The sequence below is a fragment of the Elephantulus edwardii genome, unplaced genomic scaffold (genome assembly GCF_000299155.1).
Source record: "Elephantulus edwardii isolate Elephantulus edwardi_28Jun2011 unplaced genomic scaffold, EleEdw1.0 scaffold00104, whole genome shotgun sequence".
NCBI lineage: Eukaryota > Metazoa > Chordata > Mammalia > Macroscelidea > Macroscelididae > Elephantulus > Elephantulus edwardii.
Window position 1 is genome coordinate 7971934 of NW_006399854.1, and position 7501 is coordinate 7979434.

The following is a 7501-nucleotide window of genomic DNA, read 5'->3' on the forward strand; positions in this document are numbered from 1 at the left end:
CTATGAGTTGTGCTGGATTCAAAGGCAATCGACAACAACAGCAACAACAACAACATATAAAACAGAATTACAGAAACTCAGTAATTGTACCTGGCTTTCACCTATCCACATGTTGCAGTTGGACTCAGTTCTTCTTTTAGTACTTTATAAAATAACAGGAGACACTACATGGCAAATAGCTGCAACATATTATTTATTATAACTAAGTAAGTCCAGGCATTGGGAAAGCTGAAGCTCTCTTCCTCAGATCCACCTAGCAACTCACAGATTAAAACAACAATGGTGGTGAATGGTCTGACAACCCATACTATAATAGACCCAATTGCATCTAAATAGCAATACTTCTCCCATAGGCCATGGTGGACAGCAACATAAAGGAAGGAAATGCCTCTGTTGATCTTTAGCTTCATGGATTAATACCAGATTTGGATACTGATAGGTAATTGGTAAGGAATCCCATAAAATTTTAAATGACATACACTTCCTAGCATTCTCTGCAAGTATCCACATATATTGTAATGCTAGGAGATTTCAAAGCTACCCAATTGTCTAAACTGTATATGTGTGCAATCCAAAGAATTGTTATTGGTTTTTGTCATTCAGGTTGTGTTTAATGCACTAAGTGCTGTAATAGTACCCAGAGAGATATAGGTATAGTCAACAGCAAAAAGATTCCAGCAATAAACCAAGCCTTACTGTGTACTCCAACCTCCAGTTTCTGTAATTCCCACACGCAAAGGGGAATCACAACCACTATGGACATCAGGGAGATGGCCACTGCTAAAGGTTGAATCCACTGTCTCCAGTTCCTCCAGTGTGTAAGACATGTTTCCGCATAAATCAGCTCCGAGTAGTAAAGAAAAAGAGCTCGAGGAAGATTTTAAGGGGGGCCGTGCGCTATGGTGAGAGCTGTTGGAAGACTTGACCAGCAGCTTCGACCACCTGCTTGACGGACACTAAGTTTTCTGCTGCTGTTGCCACTGCGGCCATTCCAGGTGCTATGCTGAGCTGGGTGGGTAGCCTCTTTTCTTTCCCACCCTGTATTGATCTGGTTCTTCCATAGTGGAACCCCCAGGCAGAACCCCTACCCACGCCTGGGGATCACCCTGAACTCAGCCAGCACCATGATTTGGAGGCCTGAGGCCCCAGCCTCTAGAGACCCTCTGCACAGTCCAGTTTGTCACCCTCCCCCGCCCCCCCAAGCTGCCTGTCTGCTCGATCTTGTCTTTGGAGGTTGAGTGTCCTCCCTTCCACACTTGCAGTTTTCTGTTTGTCCAATCATGCTGACAGATAAGAGACAAGGGCTCCTACCCGTGGACCCCAGTATTTCCAACTTGCTTCTACTGGACAGGCCCATTGGAGGAACCCCAGGCCAAAACTCAGGGCCTTACTTATTGTCAGTATCTTCAACATAGTCCGAACTTTTTCTTCATTACCATTGGCTCTTGTTCATACAATACCTCCTGAAGTTTTTCCATGTCAACCAACTCTTTCTGGTACTTTGACTCTGTGTATGCCTCCCATCTTCTTTTGATACTTCCTGTATCGTTCACGATTTTGCCCATGGCATCTCTCAATATTGCAAACTGAAGTTTGATTTTATTTTTAACTTCTTTCAGCTTGAGAAACACTGAGCAAGCTCTTCCCTTTCTATTTTCTGATTCCAGCTCTTTGCACATTTTGTTATAACACTTTGTTTTGTCATCTCAAGCTGCCTTTTGAAATCTTCTGTTTAGTTCTTTTACTTCATTCAGTATCTCTTCCCTTTGGTTTGGTTTCTTGAGTTCTAACTCAATGGCAAACACTGAGAAGAATGGGAATCCAGAAAACCCAACTGTGCTCATAAAAAAATCTATACCTAGACCAAGAAGCTGTTGTCCAAACAGAACAAGGGAACATATTATGATTTAAAATCAGGAAAGGTATACATCATAGTTGTATCCTTTCTTTATACCTATTCAGTTCTGTATGCTGAGCAAATAGTTCATGAAGCTGAACTCTATGAAGAAGAATGTGACATTGGAATCAGATGAAAACTTATCAGCAAACTGCATCATATAGATGACACAACCTTGCTTACTGAAAGCAAGGAGAAGGTGCAGAAGATCAAAGAACATAGTCTTCAATATGGATTTCATCATAACATTAAGAAAACAAAGGTTCTCACCACTCAGCTAGTGGGCAACATCATGATAGATGGAGAAAGGATTGAAACTGTTAAATATTTTTCCTTGTTTGGATCTACAGTCAGCACCCTTGGTACCTGCAGTCAGAAGATAAGAAGACATATTGAAAAAAAAAAAAAGACATATTGCTTTGGGCAAGTCCATGGTCAGGGACATTTCCAAAATACTGAAGAACAATGATACCAGTTTAAATACTAAGGTGTGCCTGATTCAGCCCATGGTTTTTTCAATCACTTGCTTTGCATCTTAGAACTGGACAATTAATAAGAGTGACAGACAAATTGATACTTTTTTGTGTTGTGTTGTTGGAGAAGAATATTGAATATCCCACAGACTGCCTGAAGAACAAATAGATATATCTTAGAAATATGCAGCCTGACTGCTCCTTGGAGACAAGGATGATGAAGCTTTGTCTCTCATATTTTGGGCATGTTGCTAGGAGAGGCTATTCCTTGGAAAGGGACATCATGCTTGGAAAGGTGGAGCATCAGCAAAAGAGAAGACCCCAGTGAGATTGACTGACACAGTGATTACAGTAAAGGCTCACGTGAATCTGAGAGAGTGATAATAACACAGAATAGGACAGGGTTTAGGTCTGTTGTTCATAGGGTCGCTATGATTTTAACAACAATGTTCCATGATCATTGACTGGAAGACTTGATGTTAAGATGACATTATTGCCCCAAAGCAATATATAGATTTAGTACCATCCCAGTCAAAATCCCTACAGCTTTCTTTGCTGTTTGAATGGAAAGGTCTAATCCTCAGAGTTATATGGGACCCCAGGAGCCACATAATATTTTTGCTTTCTATTGTGTGCCAACATGTTCCCTAGAATCAAGGTTGGCAAGACTCCATCTTGTATACTTTGGGCAGGAGGGTCCAATCCTAGAGGACAGTATGCTTGGAAAAGCCAGTGAAAAAGAGGAAGTCCTTCAATGACATAAATTGGCACAATGACTAAAGCAACAGGTTTCAGCCCAGAAGAGATTTGGAGGATGTCACAGGATAGGCAGGGTTTTATTTCATTGTTATACAAAGATTCCTGGTGAGTTAGCCACCTAACTAGCAATTAATAACTAGCAACAGTAATTATATTTATTCCTAGATATTTTATTCTTCTAGTTGTTATTATTAAGGAGCTCTGGTGGCCTAGTGGCAAGAACCTGTGCAGCAATCCCAAAGGCATGCACTTTGAAGCCCCCAGCATCTCCATAGGAGAAGGATGGGCAGTCTCTTCCCATGTGATTACCTGCCTCCGAAAACTTGCCCAGAGGGTCAGCTATGGATCAGTTCTGACTCTATGATACACAAGTTGTTATTATGTTGTTGTAGTTGTTGTTATGTGCTGTTGAGTTCGAACTGACTCACATCTGACCCTCCAGCAGATCTTCAGAAGTAGTAAATTGCATGGGAGAAGACGGCTGTTACTATATGTGGAATTATTTTAATTTCCTTCCAGACAGTTCATTGCTAATGTATAAAAGCACTGATTTTTGTGTGTTGACCTTGTATCCTTACCCTTTGCTGAATTCACTTATTAGCTCTTGTAATGATCTTGTGGGTGCTTTGGAGTCTTTGTAGTATCATAAAATAAGCTTTTTAAACAACAAGTTCCTCTTTTTTTTTTTTTTAATGAGTAAATGAGTCTACCCCTGGACATCAATTTTATGTAGCTCCTCACCTGTTTAAAAAGAAAAATAAAAAGATTCAACTTACATGACCTAAGGAATTAAGAAAGTAAGGAGAAAAGTCAATGGAATCTGCTTGCTAAACACACCCACATATTCTAGCATTGTTGTTTATGTAGGTTTACTGACATAGATCCAGTTGAGTTTCTGTGAAAACATAAACAAAGTTATAAGAAATAGTAAGGGCCTGATGTCAAAAGAGCATTCATTGTCTTAACATCAAAGGAGCCTTGTTAAGAAAACAGAACTAAGGCATTCTTCAGAAGACAAATAAAATTAGACAAAGCAAAAAGTTACCCGACAAAGCAGTGACATAAAACAGTGATTCAATGAATGAAGCAAGAGTCACACCAACGGCTAGAGTGACCTTCGCATACACCAACATCCCATCCTAAGTCTTGCTGCCACCATCTAGGCTTTCTCGGCCCCAATTTCAGCTTGAAGTTGTGCACATGCGCAGAAGAAGGTGGCGTATTGCAGCCATTCAGCCTTAGCTGTGCAAACATTACAGCTGCTTTACTCCTGAAAATCACCCTGCCCACATGAACAGCACTAGAAGAGCTCTGAACATTTGTTTCCTAGAAGGACATAATTACTTTCCTCCCATGTTCTGCATGTTCTCCTCCTGCATGCTTTTCTTTTTCTCTATTAAATCTACACCTTTTCTACTCTCTAGTAAAGCTGTATTTTCCTTCTGTAAGTTTTCTGACATTTTGGTTTAGCAACATACCTATATTCTTAGCACCTCCTCTTTCTATTTTATCTAGAAACAAGAAAACTCTGGGCGTTATTTTACATGTAAATATTTGTACCATTAAATGATGCTGTTGTTGATGATTGCTGTTGAGTCGAGCACGACTCAGGGACTCTGAACAAAAGACCTAATGCCTTTCCATAGCCATCGTCATTTCTCCAAGTTCATAGACTTTCCAGAGGCATGTGGTTTAGAAAGTGGATGTCACTCCTGCTTCCAAACCTGTTTTACAACTGGGAGCTCCACCAAACACTGTCCACATTGGGAAACTATCCTGGTATTTGGTACCCCTGTGGTACAAGGTTCAGCATCACAGCAAACCCAGGTTACTTCATACTGCACATTGACAAAGAGTGATGTACAAAGTGGAAGTGTGTTCCTCCAGAAATAACAGGACTGATTTCATTTAGCAGTGGTTAAGTGTCGTCAAGTCGAATACAACTGAGAGTAAGCTTTGCACAAAAGACCTGAATTCTGTTCTATAACTAACATCATTTCTGCACATTTATAGAGTTTAGAGAGATTTTGTAGAGCTTCCAGAGGAATCTGGTATAGGAAGTGGATGTCACTCCTACTTCCCAGCATAAATCCATCTGGAAGCTCATCCAAACACTGCACCTAATGGGTAAACATTATGGTATTTGACAAGACTATGGAACAATGTGCAGCATCCCAGCAACACCAAGTTGTTCAGTTCAGAAAATAGACAAAGATTGCTATATCGTTTAAGGAATGTCCCTTATATAATATATGCGGCCCTCTCGCCCAGAGGGCCTTACGTGACCAACAAGACTGCCATCAAGATGCTAGCTAGCAGCCAAAATGATAAGAACTTAAAAATACATAGACTCAATAGGTGGGTATTTTAATAGGGACTATTGCAATCTCCACCGTGTGATTAACTGCCTGCCTGGTTAACTGCCTCTGAAAACCTGCGGGAGGGTCTCCTATGGGTCAGGTCCAACTTAACAGTACTCAACAATAACAACCACCATTATGTAAATCTAGAAATCACTGACCTAGAGGGAAGAATGTGCGCTGCAATACCAAAGGCACATGGTTTGAATCCACCAGCTGCATTACAGGAGGATGGGCAATCTCCTCCTGTGTGATTAATTGCCTTTGAAAACCTGCTGGAAGGTCAACTATGGGTCAATTCAACTTGACAATACACAATAACAACATTATATAAAGCTAGATATGTGATTGAGAAGTTTTTAAATTACAATAGAGCTCAAACTATTCATCATGTAACAGTATCTCTCTCTCAGAGATTTGTTGTTGTTATGTTTATGTGCCATCTAGTCGCCTGCAATTCATAGCAACCCTATGTATAACAGCCCTAAACCCTGCTCTATCCCGTGCCAATCTTACTGTCTCCGACATACCTTTCCCCATTACCTCAGTCACTGAATCAATCCATCTCATTGAGGGTCTTCCTCTCCTGCGCTGTCCCTTCACCCTCCCAAGCATGATGTTCCTCTCCAGGGACTTGCAACTTGTCCAAAGTATGTCAGATGAAGCTTCAGAAGAATCCTTGCTTCCAAGGAGCAGTCTGGCTTCACCCTTTCCAGGACAAACTTGTTTGTTCTCAAAGCAGTCCATGGTATATTCAGTACTCTTCTACAGCACCATACCTCAAAGGCATCAATTATCCTTCTATCATCCCTAAATCATTGTCCAGCTTTCTGATGCATAGCAAGTAATTGTAAAGACCATGGCCTATATTAGGCGCACCTTAGTCTCCAGACTGACATTGTTGCTCTTCAGTACTTTGGAGAGGTCTCTGACAGCAGACTTTCCCAGTGCAATTAATCTTTTAATTTCCTGGCTGCTGGTACCAAGAGTGTTAATTGTAGAGCCAAGCAAACTTAAGCAGTGAACAATTTCAATCTCTTCACCATCTAGCTTGATGCTGCCAATTGGCCTAGTGGTGAGAATCTTTGTTTTCTTGATATTGAGCCTCAATCCATATTAAAAGCTGTAAGCTGTATTCCTTGACCTTCTGCAGCAAGTGCTTCAGGTCCACCTCAGTTTCAGCAAGCAGGGTTGTGCCATCTGCATAATGCAGATTGTTAATGAATCTTCCTCCAATCCTGATGCAACATTTCTCCTCATGGAGCCCAGACTCTCAGATATTCTGTTCATCAGATAGATTGAAAAGATATGGAGATAGGACACATCCTTGGCACACACCCAATTTTGAACCATGCAGTGTTTCCTTGCTCTGTTGTGACGACTGCCTCCTGGTCCAAGTATAAGGTTTGCATAAGCACAATCAAGTGTTCTGGGATTCCCATTCTTCTCAGAGTCAGACACAGTTTGTTTTGATCCACAAAGTCAAAAGCCATTGCATAGTCAATGAAATACAGATAGACATTCCTCTGGTACTTTCTGCTTTCAGCCAAAATCCATCTGACATTAACTATAATAACCCTAGTACCATGGCCTCTTCTAAACCCAGCCTGGACTTCAGGCAGTTCTCTGCTGATGTGCTCGTTCAGTCGTTTTTAGATAATCTTCAACAGAATCTCGCTTGCATGTAATATCAAGGATACTGTTTGATAATTTCTACACTCTGTCAGATCACCCTTCTTTGGAATGGGAACAAATACAGATCTCTTCAAGTCAGTTGGCCAGGTGGTTGTCCTCCAGATTTCTTGGCACAACTTTGTGAGCACACCCAGGGCAGTGTCTGTCTGTTGAAATAAGTCAATTGTTATTCCATCAATTCCTGGGGCTTTGTTTTTGTCAGTTCTTTCAGAGCAGCTTGAACTTCTTCCTTCATCACCACAATCTCTTGCTCATACATCGTTTCATGAAATTCTTTTGTGTCCACCAATTCCTTTTGGTACAATGACTCTGTATAC

General features: G+C 41.0%; 1 pseudogene; it reads right to left on the minus strand.

Moving 5' to 3' along the window:
* Positions 1-101: 101 nt before the first annotated feature.
* On the minus strand, positions 102-4589 carry LOC102872448 (annotated as a pseudogene).
* Positions 4590-7501: the final 2912 nt, after the last annotated feature.